Below are 17,120 nucleotides of genomic sequence, written 5' to 3'. Positions count from 1 at the left end.
TTGAACAATGTTTATTCCAATACTGGAAAAAATCTACTTTAAATCCTCCTCTCTTGTTATTTCCCAGGTTTTTGAATGTCAACTTTTAATAAACAACTAATTACATAGGGGTTGATCTTCTTGTTGGCCAGCAAGAAATACAGTTTACAAATCAGTGAATTTGGATGAATCAAGGACAGTGAAAGCCAACCAATTGTCTTTGCCCTTGCCATGTGCTTGGGAATGAAGGCTGACATTTTGTGGAACTGCTCTATGTCCTCCATTTTGTAAGGTTGTTGCTTAGCCTAATCAGTGTTTTAAAGTAGACACAATGGTGCCTTAGATAATCTGCTGGATTAGGGATCATTTCCAAATAAGAAGTCATTTGCGAGATGTTCTTTGATTGGATATAACTTGCAGGCTTATGATTATTGGGGTCTGTGCCTGCCGTGAGTTATTCAAGCTGTTTGCTGATTGAGAACAAACAGTCATAAATTACCAATTGTCAGTAGCTGGGAAGAGGGAAATAAATGGATGTTGGCTTGGAAATAAAAAGGTGTTAAAGGTCAGACACATGACCTATAGCCAATGACCCTGGAATGTAACATTTCAACTGGTAAAGAATGGATATAAAAGCAGAGGTTTTCATACACAAGGTAGCATTGACTTTAGGAGGTTCACCATCCTGGATGTAAGGTGCCCATGGATGCTGAGATTTGAAACAGAACTACAAGGAGTATGTGGTCAGTAACAGAAACTCCTTTTTAACTGGTATTATATTTCTGTTCTTTGACTGTTCATGAAAGGTCAAGAAAACTTTAGTATCTGTGCGCAGGGGCAATCAGTTTTGTAAGTTCACATGTTCTTCCATTGAGACAATCAAAGTATTTGTTGGTAATTACAGATTCTCTCTGTGCCTCCCTGATCTTGATTACAAGGGGTGATTCTTGTAAAAGTCTGCTACCAGAGAAGCACCTGTCATCTGTACCTTGGAATGTAGTGTCACATCCAACGAGAACCAGAGTTTTGCATTCTGCTGTGATGCCTGATCCCCGAAGATCGGTACATCTACTACAACCTGTGTAGAGACAATGGTGTTGAGGGGGGGTGTGGAGAATAATAGCATGGTAAAATTAATTGAGCAGTGACAATGAAGAATGCATCCAAATTCAGATAATCCAGAAGAAATCCATAATTTTCTTGATTATACTAGACGACAACATTTTTTGAAAGTGTTGCTTCCTCAGGATTCTTTTTTTTTGTTTATGATAGACCATATGAAGCTGAACACAAATATAATTTCAGACTACTTGTATCACATAGGAATTTGGAGAAACAAGAAATTAACTTTAATTGAATATAATGTGTTCAATTGCATAACAATGCTGATGTTTTACAATAGTTCGACTAAGCTAAAATTGTATTGTTGATGATTTTCATTTGTACTCAGTGTCTGAGGCTTCTCACTAAGTGTCCAACAATAATCAGCCAGTAATGATGGATTCCAATTACTCTGATACTGTTTCTCCATGACCGCAATGCCTTGGGTGAAGCCTTTCACCATGTTCATCACTGACAGTGTCAAGGTTTGCAGGGAAGAAGTCTAAATGTGCATGCAAAAAATAAATCTTTAGTGACATGTTGCACTTTGTAGTTTTGTATGCTTGAAGCATGTTGGTAACCAGCTGCACATTGTTTGGTGCTCTGTAGTTGCCAAGAAAATTTTCAGCAGCATCCTTGAATGCCTTCTGTGCGATTGTCTCCGACCCCAAGAGAAGTTCTTCGAATTGCCTGTCATTTAATAACCTTTTCAATTTGTGGACCAACAAAGATGTCTTCCTTAAACTTGGCAATGGTTATTCTGATTTGAAATAACAAATATAGGCAACTTCATCGTTGATTTTCACAATCAGCAGCCCAAAAGACATAAGGTACACCTGAAAGTATTCAGGCAGCAAAATCTTCATTGTCCGGTGTTATCAGCAACACTACAGATTTGACTTGAAGTTTCTAGTGGTCATTGGACTCTACATAATTAGTTCCAAAATGTTGTAGGTTCTATTTTTTTCTGGCATTCCGTTTCCATTCTTCCTTAAAAGTAAAATGGCAATAGTAAAATTCAAAAAATTAATAGTCAAGAGATCAAAACTCAAGCATATTTGTGAACAATTATAAGGTAACAGTATTGAATACCTTAGAGACCCAGTTCCTTTCTTAGATCAACTCAAATGTTATTTTTATAAACTATTCTTTAAAAATATATGTAAGTAATTGTCTTACTGCGATGGAAATTTTCAGCGTTTACCTCCTGATTTGAATACAACCATGGAGAAATACTTGATAACAAAAATTACTAAAATATAATGCAATTTTCGTGAAGAAAACCATATGACTTATAAACTAAGTCTATAAGCATTCCATCCATAACCAAGTCAATATCCTTCTTGCAGAAACTGTCAAAATATAAAAGTACTTTGAGTGGCATTCCATTTAAAACTGAAAAATCATTTTCTTTTTGCAGCATAAAACAGGAGAAAGACAGAAAGGACAAATATTTGGCAAAAGAACACTTTATCTTCCAAGGTCACCCTGATAATATCCTAAGTACGAGACATATTAAGAGTAGAAATTGTGCATAAAGACATCCATTACCACCAGACTTCAGCAATATTTTGCTGCAGTGGAGCAGATTTGAAGAGGTTTCATTTCCCAGTCTAATCTGCACAATCTATGGAAAGTATTCCTTCTTAATATTGTATTTTTCTTACTTTAAAGAGATAAATATGTTTAAAAAAGGATCTAGTGCTTAAGAAAATAAATATCTTACTTTTTACTATTCATACTGTGCAAATGGGGACAGAAGTGGGATTCCATAGTTGAAATGTGAAGTCCTTCAATGCTTACATTGACGTGTGTCTAATTTCCACCTTTATTCCCAATCAATTAACATACACGTTACACTACACCGATCAGCACATATGCCCCAACCATCTAAACTTCAGGTGAAGCCAAAGCACGGGAATTCCAGCCTTTAAACAATTTCTCTCTGCATCCAAGAGGAAAACAAACCTCACATCTCTAGAGTCTTCTCTTGACAAAGGAAAATTTTGACAATGTAATTTCCCACTACTTTCATTGCAACCTTTGGTCAATTCAGGAGAACGGCATTTGAAGAACAGGTTTTAGCAGCAGTGCTGCTTGCCCTCTGGGACTTGGACTACTTATACAGTAGCAGGTACCTCAAAGCACTGGAAACATGTCCCAGATACTTCCGCTATAAGAAAATGTCCAAATTCACTAGAAGGATAAGCAAAAAGAAAGTGCATCTTCCTTTTCCTGCCGAAATCCCCGGCACTAAAGCCCGAGTTACTTCAGTCAATTTTGTTAAGCAGGTCACATTGTTCACATGTCCAATATCAGACTTCCTTTCAAATATTTGTCAAGAGCTCACCAGGTGGACGGAAGATTTAAGGATGTGTTTTCAGAGCATCCTTGAAAAGTTACAGTATCCCCACTGACATCTAGCAATCCCTGCGTATGACCATTCAAAGAAGAGATGGAACATTCAGAGTGCCACTGAGAGCCCCCAGGCCAGCATCAGGATCCTGTGGAAGGCCTGTGTAAAATGTCAGAAGAAGTATACCACCCACCCATTAGCCTCGTTAGCCACATCAGCACATTTAAAATCAAGATGGAAACAAGTTTTCCTCAATCCTGAGGAAATGTCCAAGTGAAACAGTTCATTAATTACAAAACACATTTGGAGAGCCTGTGAATTTAACCAGTGATCCAAAATTCTTTCTATTTGCAACAGAAAGGAAAATAAGGATCAAATTAGAGATCATTCTGGAAGAGTTGTGAATAGGATTTGTTTTGCCTTTCAATCCTGTTAATGCCTCATTTTCTCTTTCTGAAATCTCAAGTATTTTCTCTGTTCAGGGGTTACGGACTTGCCTTAGGTGAACAGCTATAAGAAATTAGTTGTTCACTTTCTTAAACAGGAAAATCTATTTTAGAAACTGCTTGAACGCCATTTTTCTATCCTGGTCATCAGCTCTTACAAAGTGTTCCCTGACAGCCTTTAGTATACAAGATCACAAGACAAAGGAGCAGAAGTAGGCCATTCGGCCCATCAAGTTTGCTCCACCACTCCACCATGAGCTAAACTAACCTCTGTTATATAACTTACCAATTTAACAGATGAACATAAATTTATTCAAAATTTGATCTACTCCCTTATTAAAACTCATTAATTCTATTTGTCACCAATTTCAGTGGTTTCCTCTGCTTGAGTAATTTAATTCCTTTTATTATTCAGATTATTCCACAGTAATCTGTATCGTTGCCAACAGCAGCTGCCTGTGGAGGTTCCAGATGGTACATCTTCGATACCAGGGATCATGGGAAGCAGATCTCCAATATAAAGAACACGACACAGCAACTGTACAAAGGATGAAAGTAAGGGAGAGGCAAGGGAGAAGTAGGCAATGTGCGCTGTATGTCTGGCCTCACCACAAGTAATTCCCCATTCTCCCACTCATGATTGTCAGTGCAGGTTCAGTCTTTTGGCTAGAAAACCTACACAAAACCCAGGCTCATCACTCGACAGACTCCACAATATGCATATTATGTAATTAGTATTGTGAAGACCAGCAGTGATGTTTGAGATTTAGAGGGTATAATAAACTCAGGGACGATAGTGCAGGGAAAAAACATCAGTGATCCAGTCGGGAGTTCTTCCTATCTTACTATGAGTTCTGTGAAGGTTATAGCCTGCACGCATTAGTGCTCCAATTTATGTCAGTGAGGCTAAGATGAGTCTAGAGCATACTGATAATATCATTACATGTACTGGAAAATCGCCCATTACACTGAACTAAATCACTCCCTGATGTGCTCAGGGCAGTTGCCTGGTGGGCAGAACTTCCATCAGAAATGTTTGCTTTTGCATTAAAACATGTAGATATGCATTTTTCATGTCCGGCTATGCTCCAATTTCAAGTCACCAAAGAACCTTAAGAAATGCAGATGGTTGTCACTTGTCATGCTGAAGTAGGAAACAACATCCATGTAAAAGTTTCTTTTTGATCCATCCTATATTAAAAAAGTATCTGTCGATCATCATATGTGTTCATTCCAGGAAACTTTAAATGCAGCATATACAATGTCACATGCTGGCTACATTAATTGTGAAAACTTCAGAAACTGTAAGTTTGATCTTTTACAGAAGGATTAAAATAATTTTACATAGTTTAATAAACATTAAATGAAAAACATGCATGTTAACTCTTAAATATATACACAAAATTTCAATTTTTAAATATGATTCTGACTACCTTATTCCAGAGCAGATTGTAGAAAGCAATTTCCCCCTGTGGATCCTGATGTTTTTGTGATCCGAAGGTTTTTTGGAAGTTAAGAATGAGGCATAAACTTGTTGCTTGTGATCATTTTATTAAGTGTTACTGTTATGTAATATTCTAGAGTTATGTGAAAAATAGCAGATATTAATTAAAATGAGAACCAAGCTTCAGTTCTTATTGCAAATGTAAACAAGGTCAGGAAGCTTACATGAGTCTTTAGAAATAAGAGAAACTGTGAAGATGCTAGAAAATCTGCAGATTCAAGCAACACACACAAAATGCTAGAGAACTCAGCAGGCCAGGCAATAGGGTGTGGAAAAAATTAGCCTTCAGGTTTTTTTGTAAATTGCAAGCAGTAAATTGAAGTTAAAAGCACAGGCTGCTCTGCAAACCAAGAGATTACATATGCATCAGCCAAATGTTAAGACAATTGAGGCAACAATTAATAGGCAACACAGCCTATGCTATTTGCACCATTGTGACTGAGTTTAAACCAGCAGACCAGACATGTGCTGTCACTTAGTATATCAAACATTGTCACAGATATAGAGAATGAATAGTTTTTGTGTTGTTAACATATTCGTGTTCTCAGAGACAGCCCTGCCAGCATTAATTTTGGGTGTCTGGGATTTCTATCTTCAGAAGATTTTTGACTATCTGTGGATTCAGAGGCGTCTATCACTGTAGATATGCAATTCAAAGGAAGCATTGTCAACCCAAAATACTGAAGGAAAATATGTCATTGTAACAATTGAAATTGTATTGTACCAGCAACTGTTATCTTAAATCTTAAGGGTATAAAAATGTGATGTACCTTTGGGTTTGAGAGTCTCTACCAAGGGTGTCTCCATGAGAATGCTATTTGGTGTGCCGAATAAAGACTTCTACATCACCAGCTGCAGTGTCCCTCCTGTGACTTCAATCACAGTCCACAACAGTTACAACAAAGGAAACGAGGGGAGAACCATGCTGAGAGACGAAGAGAAAAAGAAAGCAAACAAAACTGGTCTGGTCTTCTTATACCAGATCATTGATTCTATTGAAATTCCAGCAGATAACAGTTAACCAATTAAATAGCCAGATTCAAATCATGTGACACCCACCCACTGAAACCAGTTTCCCAAAAAATACAAAGGAAATTGTAACCACTAAAAATTACATGTGTACAAGTGATTCTATAAAAACACAAACAAGTATAGGAAAGTTAAGCTACAAATCTACAGCCCAATCCAACTCCCCTTTGTTTTAATTACAAGGAATGCCTCATTTTATTCAACACATACAGTCACTATTAAGTTACACATTAAACCTTGCAATGATATAGTGCTTTAATTAAACTGGGTGCTTTGTAATGCAGGTCAATCAAGGTATTAAATTGAGTTAAATCAGTGCCAAAATTGTCAACATTTAATATTTTCTGTTTGTAACCAAATGTAATATTTAATTGGAATTGGAAAGTAGGATATTATTCATTCAAGATATGCAGGTGTAATTCTGATTCTATTTTAGACCATAAAACCATAAGGTATAGGAGCAGAATTAGGTCATTTAGCTCATCTAGTCTGCTCATGGCTGATCGAATTTTCCTCTCAGCCCCATTCTCCTACCTTCTCCCCGTATCCCTTCATGCCCTGAATAATCAAGAATCTATCAACCTCTGCTTTAAATATACATAAAAACTTGCTTCCACAGTGGCCTATGGCAAAGAATTCCACAGCTTCACCACGCTAAAGAAATTCCTCCTCAGCTCCATTCTAAAAAGGTGTCCCTTTATTCTGAGGCTGTGTCCTCTGGTCTTAAACTATCCCAGCATAGGAAACATACTCTCTACATCCACTCTATCAAGGCCTTTCACCATTCGATAGGTTTCAATGATGTCACCCCTCATTCTTCTGAATTCTGGTGAATACAGGCCCAGAGCCATCAGACACCCTTAATATGACAAGCTATTCAATCCTGGAATAATCTTTGTGAACCTCCTTCGAACCCCTTCCAGTTTCATCATATCCTTTCTATGATAAGCAGCCCAAACCTTATCCATGCTAGAATCTTTCCTGTAATACCACAGGCTTGAAGCTTGTTCAGCAGCCACATGTGTGGACCTTGACAAAAGCCTTCTGAAATCCAAAAGCACAACATCAATCGATTCTGCTTTCTACCCTGCCTCTTACTTCTTCAAAAGATTCCAACAGGTTTTTCAGGCAAGATTTTCCCTTGAGGAAACTATGGCCTATTTTATCCTGTGCCTCCAGGTACCCAGAGACCTCATACATAATCAACTCCAACATCTTCCCAGCCACCGAGGTCAGACTAACTGGCTTATAATTTCCTTTGTTCTGTCTCCCTCCCTTCTGGTAGAGTGGAGAGACATTTACAATTTTCCAGTCTTCCGGAGCCATTCCAGAATCTAGTGATTCCTGAAAGATCATTACTGATGCCTCCACAATCTCTTCAGCCACCTCCTTCAGGATTCTGGGGTGTATATCATCAGGTCCTGGTGACTTATCTACCTTCAGACCTTACAGTTTTCCAAGAACCTTCTCTCTAGCAGTGGTGACTTCCCACACTTCTGACCCCTGACAGCTGGAACTTCCACCATACTGATAGTATCTTCCACAGTGAAGACTGACTGATGCAAAATACTTATTCAGTTTGTACACTATTTTGTTGTCCCCCATTACTATCTTTCCAGCATCATCTGATATCCATTCTCGTCTCTTTTTTACACTTTATGTATCAGAAGAAACTTCGTGTATCCTCTGTAATATTATTGACTAGCTTACTTTTGTATTCCATCTTTACCTTCTTGATGACTTTTTCAGTTTTCTGTTGGTTTTTAAAAGCTTCCCAATCCTCTAATTTACCACTAATCTTTGTTCTATTATATGCCCTTTTATGTTGGTTTTGACTTCTCTTGTTAGCCACGGTTGTGTCATCTTTCCTTTAGAGTAATTTTTCCTCTTTGGGATGTATTTATCCTGTGCCGTCCAAATTGCATCCAAAAATTCCAGCTATGGCTGCTCTGCCTTCATCCCTAGCAGTGTTCTTTTCCAATCAATTCTGACTAACTCCTCTATCATACCTCTGTAATTCCCTTTACTCCACTATAATGCAGGTACATCCAATTTTAGCTTCTCCTTCTCAAATTTCAGGGTGAATTTGATCATATGATGATCACCATCTCCAAAGAGTTCCTTTACCTTAAGCTCTCTAATCAATTCTGGTTCACTACACAAAGCCCAATCCAGAATAATTGATATTCTGGTGAGCCCAAACACAAACTGCTCTAAAAAGCCATCTCAAGGGCACTCTAGGAATTCCCCTTCCTGGAATCTAGCACCAACCAGATTTTCCCAATCTACCTGCATATTGAAATCCCCTACGACTTTATAACATTGTCCTTTTGGCATCCATTTTCTATCTCCCATTGTAATTAGTCAGCCTTATTTGTTGTTTGGGGGTTTGTATACAACTCCCACGGGTCTTTTTACTCTTGCAGTTCCTTAGCTCTATCTACAAAGATTCAACACCTTCCAACCCTATGTCACCTCTTTCTACATTTGTAATAATTTGATCTCATTTCTTACCAACAGAGCAAAGCCACCCTCTTTGCCTTCCTGCCTATCCTTACAATACAATATGTATCCTTGGACATTAAGCTCCCAACAATAATCTTTCAACCATGATTCTGTGATGCCAACAACACCATACCTGCCAATCTGCAACTGTGCTGCAAGTTCATCTACCTTATTCTGTACACTGCGCACATTCAGATACAACACCTTCACCCTTTTCAATTTTGTTGCACCATGCTTAACCCCTTAATTCTTAACTTTGTCTGAGGTCTTACCAAAATCTGCCTCCACAACCTCTCCACTAACTGTTCTGGCAATCTGGATCCCATGCCCCTGCAACTTTAGTTTAAACCCCACCACACAGGATTAACAAACCTTCCAGCTAGGATATTAGTCCCCCTCCAGATCACGTGTAAACTGTCCCTTCTGTACAGGTCCCACCTTCCCTGGAAGAGAGTCCAATGATCCAAAAATCTTACGCCCTCCCTCCTGCACCAACTCACTAGCCACATATTAAACTGTGTAATCTTCTTAACTTCTAGCCTCACTAGCATGTGGTACAGGAACCAATCCTGAGATCACAATCCTGGTGGTCCTGCTCTTTAAATTGTCACCAAACTCCCTGAACTTCCTATGCAGAACATCATCACTTGTCCTACCCATGCCATTAGTACCTACATGGACAAGACTTCTTAAGAATGCTGAGGACTCAGTCTGAGATATCCTGGACCCTGGCACCCAGGAGGCCACATACCATCTGGGAATCTCCTTCTCACCCACAGTATCTCCTGTCCGCTCCCCTAACTAATGGATCCCCTATCTTTTTCTCTCTTTCCTTCTGAGTGACAGAGACAGACTCAGTGCCAGAGACCCGACCACTGTGACTTTTCTCTGTTAGGTCCCTCCGAACCGCCCCCGACAGTATCTAAAGTGATATACCTGCTACTGAGGGAGATGGCCACAGGGGTACTCTGCACTGGCTTCTTGACCGCCTTCCCCTTCGTGACTCACCCAGTTTCCTCTGTCATGCACCTTGGGTGTAACTATCTCTCCATATGTCCTATCTATTACCCCTTTCGGCTGCTGAATGATCCAGAGTTCATCCAGTTCCAGCTCCAACTCCGTAACACAGTTTGTTAGAAGCTGCAGCTGGATGTCCTTCTCGCAGTTGTAGTGGTCAGGGATAGTGGAAGTCTCCCTGCCTCCCCACATCCCGCAAGAGGAGCATTGCACTATCCTGCCTGTCGTCTCTACCTAGCCAAGCAGATGTAAAGAAGAGAAGGAAAAATCTTGAGCTTTGCTGTCCTTTGTTTTTGCTGAATGAAGCCTCTCTTTGCTGAAGCCTCGAAAAGCTAAAACCTTTACATCTCCACTCTGACTATGTCCACTCAAACGACAGCCACTGCACTCACCCCTGCATTCCTTTAATTTGCTTTTACTAATTAATCCCAAATGCTGAATGGCCATTGGTCAAAGCTCTGTTACGCTGCTGCAAACTGCTTCTGCCTTTTATCCTCAGTCAGTGGACCTGATTGAAGTCCTCTCCTCTCTAAACTTCCAAGTGTCCAGATTAGCCGCTTGATCAAAGCAATATCTGAGATTGGATTCTGACCACATCCATGTAATATCTTAATTTTATATTCCCAATGGGTAATGCTTCAATGTTGCAGGCAGCAGAGATAGCTGGAGTTGAGCTGTTTCTCCACAGTACAGGACAAGGACTTAGGAAATATTACTATACAGATTAAGACACCACAACAAAAAGCTTACTTACAGCAGACTAGTTGATTTGACAATTTCCATTATTAATGTAGAACAATCCATGAAAATTGCATGCAAGTGCAATATATTTTAACATATTTCCTGGAAGTGTGTTTGAGGCAAGCATATTAATAATTGTAACAGTGTAAATTAAAGTCTTCAAATATTGATTTCATTTATATGAGATACATTTTAATGAAAATAATACAATGAATGCAACATTAGCGGCAGACCAATCAATTCATATAGAGAGCTTCATGTTGCATGCAACAGTGAGTATAGGAATAGAATGAGTTGGAGGATTGGCGTGGCTGAAGGATTGGAGCAGGGGGTAGGAATTCAGCTTTTTGGATCATTGGGACCTCTTCTGGGGCAGGTGTGACCTGTACAAAAGGGATGGGTTGCACTTGAATCCAAGGGGCACCAATATCCTGGAGGGGAGGTTTGCTATTGCTATTGGAGAGGGTTTAAACTAGGTTTGCAGAGAGTGGGAACCGAAGTGAGGAGGCAGAGGATGGGGAGGTTGGCGCACAAGTAGAGACAGCTTGTCGGGAGTTTGTGGGGAAGGATAGGCAGACGTTAGAGCAAAGATGCACTCAGCCTGATGGTTTGAGATGTGTCTATTTTAATGCAAGGAGTATCATAAACAAGGCGGATGAACTTAGAGCATGGATCAATGCGTGGAACTGTGATGTTGTGGCCATTACAGAGACTTGGATGTCTCAGGCAGGAATGGCTGCTGAGTGTGCCAGACTTTAGATGTTTCAAAAAGAACAGAGTGGGGGGCAAAAGAGGTGGGGGCACGGCATTGCTAATTAGGTTATAGTGTCACAGCTGCAGAAAAGGAGGAAGTTATGGAGGGATTGACTACTGAGTCAGTGTGGGTGGAAGTCAGAAAGAGAAAAGGAAAAATAACTCTACTGGGTGTTTTTATAGACCCCTCCCCCAATAGTAACAGGGATATTGAGAAGCAGATAGGGAGGCAGGTTCTGGAACAGTGCAATAATAATAGGGTTGTCGTGATGGGAGATTTTAACTTTCCTAATGTTGATTGACATCTCCTTAGCGCAAGGGGTACAGATGGGGTGGAGTTTGTTAGGTGTGTTTAGAAAGGTGTCCTGATGCAATACTCCAAATGAGGCCTCACCTGTGCTTTATAATGCCTCAACATGATATCTCTGCTTTTATATTCTAGTCCTTTCAAAATGACTGCTAACATCACATTTGCTTTTTTCACCACTGACTCAACCTACAAGTTAACCTTTAGGAAATCCTACACTATGACTCCCAAGTCCCTTTGCACCTCTGATTTTTGAAATTTCTCTCTGTTTATTCCTTCTTTGAAGTGCACGACCAAACACTTCCAGACACTGTATTCCATCTTCCACTTATTTGCCCATTCTCCTAATCTGCCCTTGTCCCTCTATAGCCCCTCTACTTCCTCAGAACTACCTGCCCTTCCACCTATCTTTGTATCTTGCGCAAACTTGCCCTCAAAGCCATCAATTCCACCATCCAAGTCATTGACATATAATGTAAAAAGAAGCGGTCACAACACATACTCCTGTGGAACACCAATCGTCACTGGCAGCCAACCAGGAAAAGCTTTCTTTATTCCCACCCTGCATCTTCTGCCAGTCACCCAATACTCTGTTCATTCTAGTGTCTTTCCTTTAATAACTTAACTTGGTAAAGCAGCCTCATGTGTGTCACTTTGTCAAAGGCCTTCTGAAAATCCATGTACATAACATCCACCAATTCATCATTTTCTATCCTGCTCATTATTTCTTCATAGAGTTCCAACTGATAGTCATTAAGATTTTCCTTTAAGGAAATTATGCTGACTATGGCCTATTTTATCATGTGTCTCCAAGTACCCCAAAACCACATCCTTAACAATTGGTTTCAACATCTTCCCAAGCACTGAGTTTAGACTAGCTAGACTATAATTTCCTTTCTTCTGCCTCACTCCCTTCTTGAAGAGTAGAGTGACATTTCCAATTTTCCATTCTTCCGGAAGCATGCCAGAATCTATCAATAATTGAAAGATCATGACTAATACCTTCACAATCTCTTGAGCCACCTCTTTTAGTACCCTGGGGTGTATGTCATCTGGTCCAGGTGACTGAGAGTGATAAGTGAACAGAATACACTGATACACTGTCAGGGGTAGTGATAAAGTCAATTACATGAGGACCATTTAAGAGACACTCAGGTAAGCATGTTGATGAAAGAAAAATGAAAAGTGGGAGAGAAGTATTAGATTGAGCATGATGTAAGTTTAAAAGCTGGCACAAAATCATAGGCTAAAGTGCCTACACTGTGCTGTCCTATCCTATGTTCTGTGTAGTCCAATTTCATACCACATCAAAGTCCTGGTAGTTTCTAGTTTAACTGGACACTCTAAATTGTCCCTCGTTGTCCCTCGTTTGGAAATAATGGTTAAAGCTGATGAGGATATGGGGAGACTAACAGGGAATTACTGCAGAATGACTGTAAATTGGTGTTTGATAACGAGCAAGCAGCCATTGAGTGGCAGGGTTAGTTTTCTTGCTGTATGGCTCTGATTCTTAGCTGGTAGGCTTACATCTCAACAAATCTGGAACATTTGTCGTCAGACTAAGAGTAAAAGGCAGTATGTGAAGTATCAACGTGTCTATACAATGCACATGTTTACACACACTAAGTGTAAAGTTTATAATTCACAAGCACAAATAATCACAAAGAAACATAAGTTTTTGCCAATTATAGAGACTTCTATTGGTGGAGAGCAAGATGGGGTATAAACTCTCCTAGATCAAAACTGTTGAAGAGAGATTGAGAAGGAAGGATGGGAAGATATTAGTATTAATCAAGTATAATATTTTGGCTCAGGACTGGTAATGCTCCTAAAGAGGTCAAGAACTGAATCAATAAAACCAAATTTAAAGAAATAAATATGTAGTCTACAGTCAACCATCTCATATTTTTTAAAGATGCACAGAATTACAGAAAGGAAGAAATATATAGAGTGATGTTGTGATGAACTTCAATTAGTATAGTAGAGTGACTAGGACTTGATGTTTCAATCCCTATGGTAAGTCAGCACTCTCGATGTTGGCAGTGGGCTTGGAGTGGTGACAAGGAGGGAGGGGAGGTACGTCATCGGGGTCATCAGGTGGGCACCCTCCTTCTTTGACGTTTCGTTGATAAGCCCACGACGTCTCCAGAGGGCTCAACGGTGCTACCTGGCGTCCCAGATACACCCCCTCAGTTCCATACCCTCCTGTCTTCATCTTGCAGCCCAGTTGTTGTCTTTCCTTTTAATCCAAATCCAATTGCTGCTTTCTTCTGCTGCATTTGACAAGGACTTGATTGCTTGTTGGAGGGAGTGACCCCTCACCCCCATCTTCTTCAATAGATTGGTCGTAGATGTAGCAACGAATCCCCTGCATCCCACTTCTACAGGGAAAATCTTGGTCTTCCAGCCATTCTGGGCAGCTTCCGTTGCCAGTTCGGAGTACTTGGTCTTTTTCCTCTCATAAGCTTCTTCGACACGTATAATTTTGAATGGGATAAAAGCTTGGAGGGGAGATCAGAAGAAAAATTACAGGTAGGTTCAGAAAAAAACCTTGTGCAGCAGTGCATATCTGACCCTGTGATGGAGCTGGGAATACTGGACCTTATGCGGGAGAATGAAGTAGGTCAAGCAAAGCAAATATCAGACAGGGAACATTCATCATACTGTACGACAATGTTTAGATTTGCTGTAAGAAACTACAAGGAGCATGCAACATTTAAATATAAATCTGCACAAGAGTCAATTTTAGTGCATAAGAACCAATCTGACCAGGGTAAATTGGATTCAGGACTGGCAAGCAAAGCCCCAAATATTTATAGAAAAGTTAGCTGGGTGCTATGTGAACATATTCTAATGAAGGAGCTGTAACAACTGATCTAATAGGATAGAACAGGATAAATTAGTTTGAGGCTACAATTCCATGACAAAGCAATTAAAAATCACATTTGATGGCCTCTTCTATCCTTTTTAATCTTTCAGAATATATATTTATTATTCTAATTTATAGTTATTATGTAGTGCATTGTACCGTTGCAGCAAAACAGCAAATTTGTCAGTGATATTAAACCTGATTCTGATCCTGTGTTAAATAAACAGCCATGACACATTTCCATTTTACTCCAATTCTTTACTTATATTCAACTTTTGAATCTCTTGGAAATTTCCAAGTTCATAACAAGATCAGTCAGCTAAAATTTTACAAATTGTAAAACTGCAAAGTTGAAAAGAAAAGCAAATCAGCAGAAGTTAAAAATCCAATATGAATTATGTTTTTTCATGTTCTTCTTTTATCATTTCAAATGATAATGTGCAGGATCAGTGTCTTCAGCATTCTTATTTTCAGCACTTTGAATTTATTTTCTGAAATTGATTTATACTGTATGATGTCCACTATCATTGATACGTCATGAAAAGTGCAATGATTAAGGTTGAATCGATCAAAGCGAGGCAACAGAGTTCACAATTTTTATGTTACACTAATTCCATCTTCGTCATGCTTCAATCAGGAATTGGCTTATTCATTATAGTCAAACTACACAACAACAGAGAAGCAATGAGGCATTTAACAACGAATATCTAATATGAAAGAACCAACATTTCTGTGGAACTAAATTGGGTGACAACTATGGCACATTCTTCTGCTTCACACTCTACTCCAGATATTAGGGCTGAAAAGTGCAAACTGGCAATTGAAGGCAGTCTGCCTTGGTTTTAACTATTACTGTATAAAATAGGAAGTCTTGTAAATGAGGTCTTAAAGTGGTCTAATTTTTGTTAAAGCTTGTTTGGCATAACTTTTTCACAAGATCACAACACATAACAAGTAAAACACTATGAGTACTGCACGTCTGAATATATCTCTCACCTTTCAGATCCATTGATAAACTGAGATCTGCTCTCCATATACTTTTGAGCTGGAATGTGGATGTTTCCCAGGAATTCTCCTTTGTGCAGGTCATAATTAACAACCTTTTTTCTTGTTTTGAGGAAGGAGAGAGACAATAGCTTACACAGTATGGGGAAATGGGGAATGCTGACAGTACCATTTACCATAAGTTACAAGTTCATTGGCAAATTTTTCTGGCAGACTTTCACTAAGGTTTTTAGGATTGAGCATCATGGTTGGGTCTTCAGAGTCTGGCAGCAGAGTATGAAGCTGCAGTCATTCTGCAAATCTTTACTGATGTAACAGAACAATTAGTAGGTACAAGGTACTTGGCCATATATTTTTTATATTTTTTTTCAATTAGCTAAGTTTGGTTTACTCGTTTAGAAGTGTTCTTAAATGTTTCCTTTAACTTTTATTTTTCCATTTGATATTACTTGTCTTTTTCTTGACTTATAACAATTTTTCAATGTCAATCAAACATTGAGAGCCTAGACAGGTTTGATAACAAACTAAACAAGCCATGGGTGCAGTGCCAGAGGATTGGAGGGTAGCTCATGTCGTTCCGTTGTTTAAAAAAGGCTCCAAAAGTAAACCAAGTAATTACAGGCCAGTGAGCCTGACATCAGTAATAGGTAAATTATTGGAAGGTGTTCTGAGAGATCGGATATACAAGTACTTGGACAGCCAATGGCTGATTAAGGACAGTCAGCATGGCTTTTTGTGTGGTAAATCGTGTTTAACGAATCTTACAGAGTTTTTCGAGGAGGTTACCAAGAAAATAGATAAAGGAAAAGCTGTGGATGTTGTCTTCATGGACTTTAGTAAGGCCTTTGACAAGGTCCCACATGGGAGGTTAGTTTAGAAGGTTCAGACACTAGGTATCCATGGAGAGGTTGTAAACTGGATTCGAAATTGGCTGTGTGGGAGAAAACGGAGAGTGGTAGTGGATGATTACTTCTCAGACTGGAGGCCTGTGACTAGTGGTGTGCCTCAGGGATCTGTGCTGGGACCATTGTTGTTTGTTGTCTATATCAATGGTCTAGATGATAATGTGGTAAATTGGATCAGCAAGTTTGCTGATGACGCTAAGATTGGAGGCGTTGTGGACAGTGAGGAAGGCTTTCAAATCTTGCAGAGGGATCAGGACCAACTAGAAAAATAGGCCATTAAATGGCAGATAGAATTTAATGCAGACAAGTGTGAGTTCTTGCATTTTAGAAGGACAAATTGAGGTAGGACATACACAGTAAATGGTAGGGCACTGAGGAGTGCGGAGGAACAAAGGGATCTGGGAGTTCAGATACATAATTCCCTGAAAGTGGCGTCACAGGTAGACAGGGTTGTAAAGAAGGCTTTTGGCATCCTGGCATTCACAAATCAAAATATTAAGTATAGGAGCTGGGATGTTATGGTAAGGTTGTATAAGACATTGGTGAGGCCAAATTTGGAATATTGTGTGCAGTTCTGGTCACCTAATTATAGGAAGGATATCA

This window comes from Mobula hypostoma, chromosome 22, assembly GCF_963921235.1.
Source record: "Mobula hypostoma chromosome 22, sMobHyp1.1, whole genome shotgun sequence".
In the NCBI taxonomy this organism is placed as follows: Eukaryota; Metazoa; Chordata; class Chondrichthyes; order Myliobatiformes; family Myliobatidae; genus Mobula; species Mobula hypostoma.
This window is presented reverse-complemented; position numbering follows the sequence as displayed.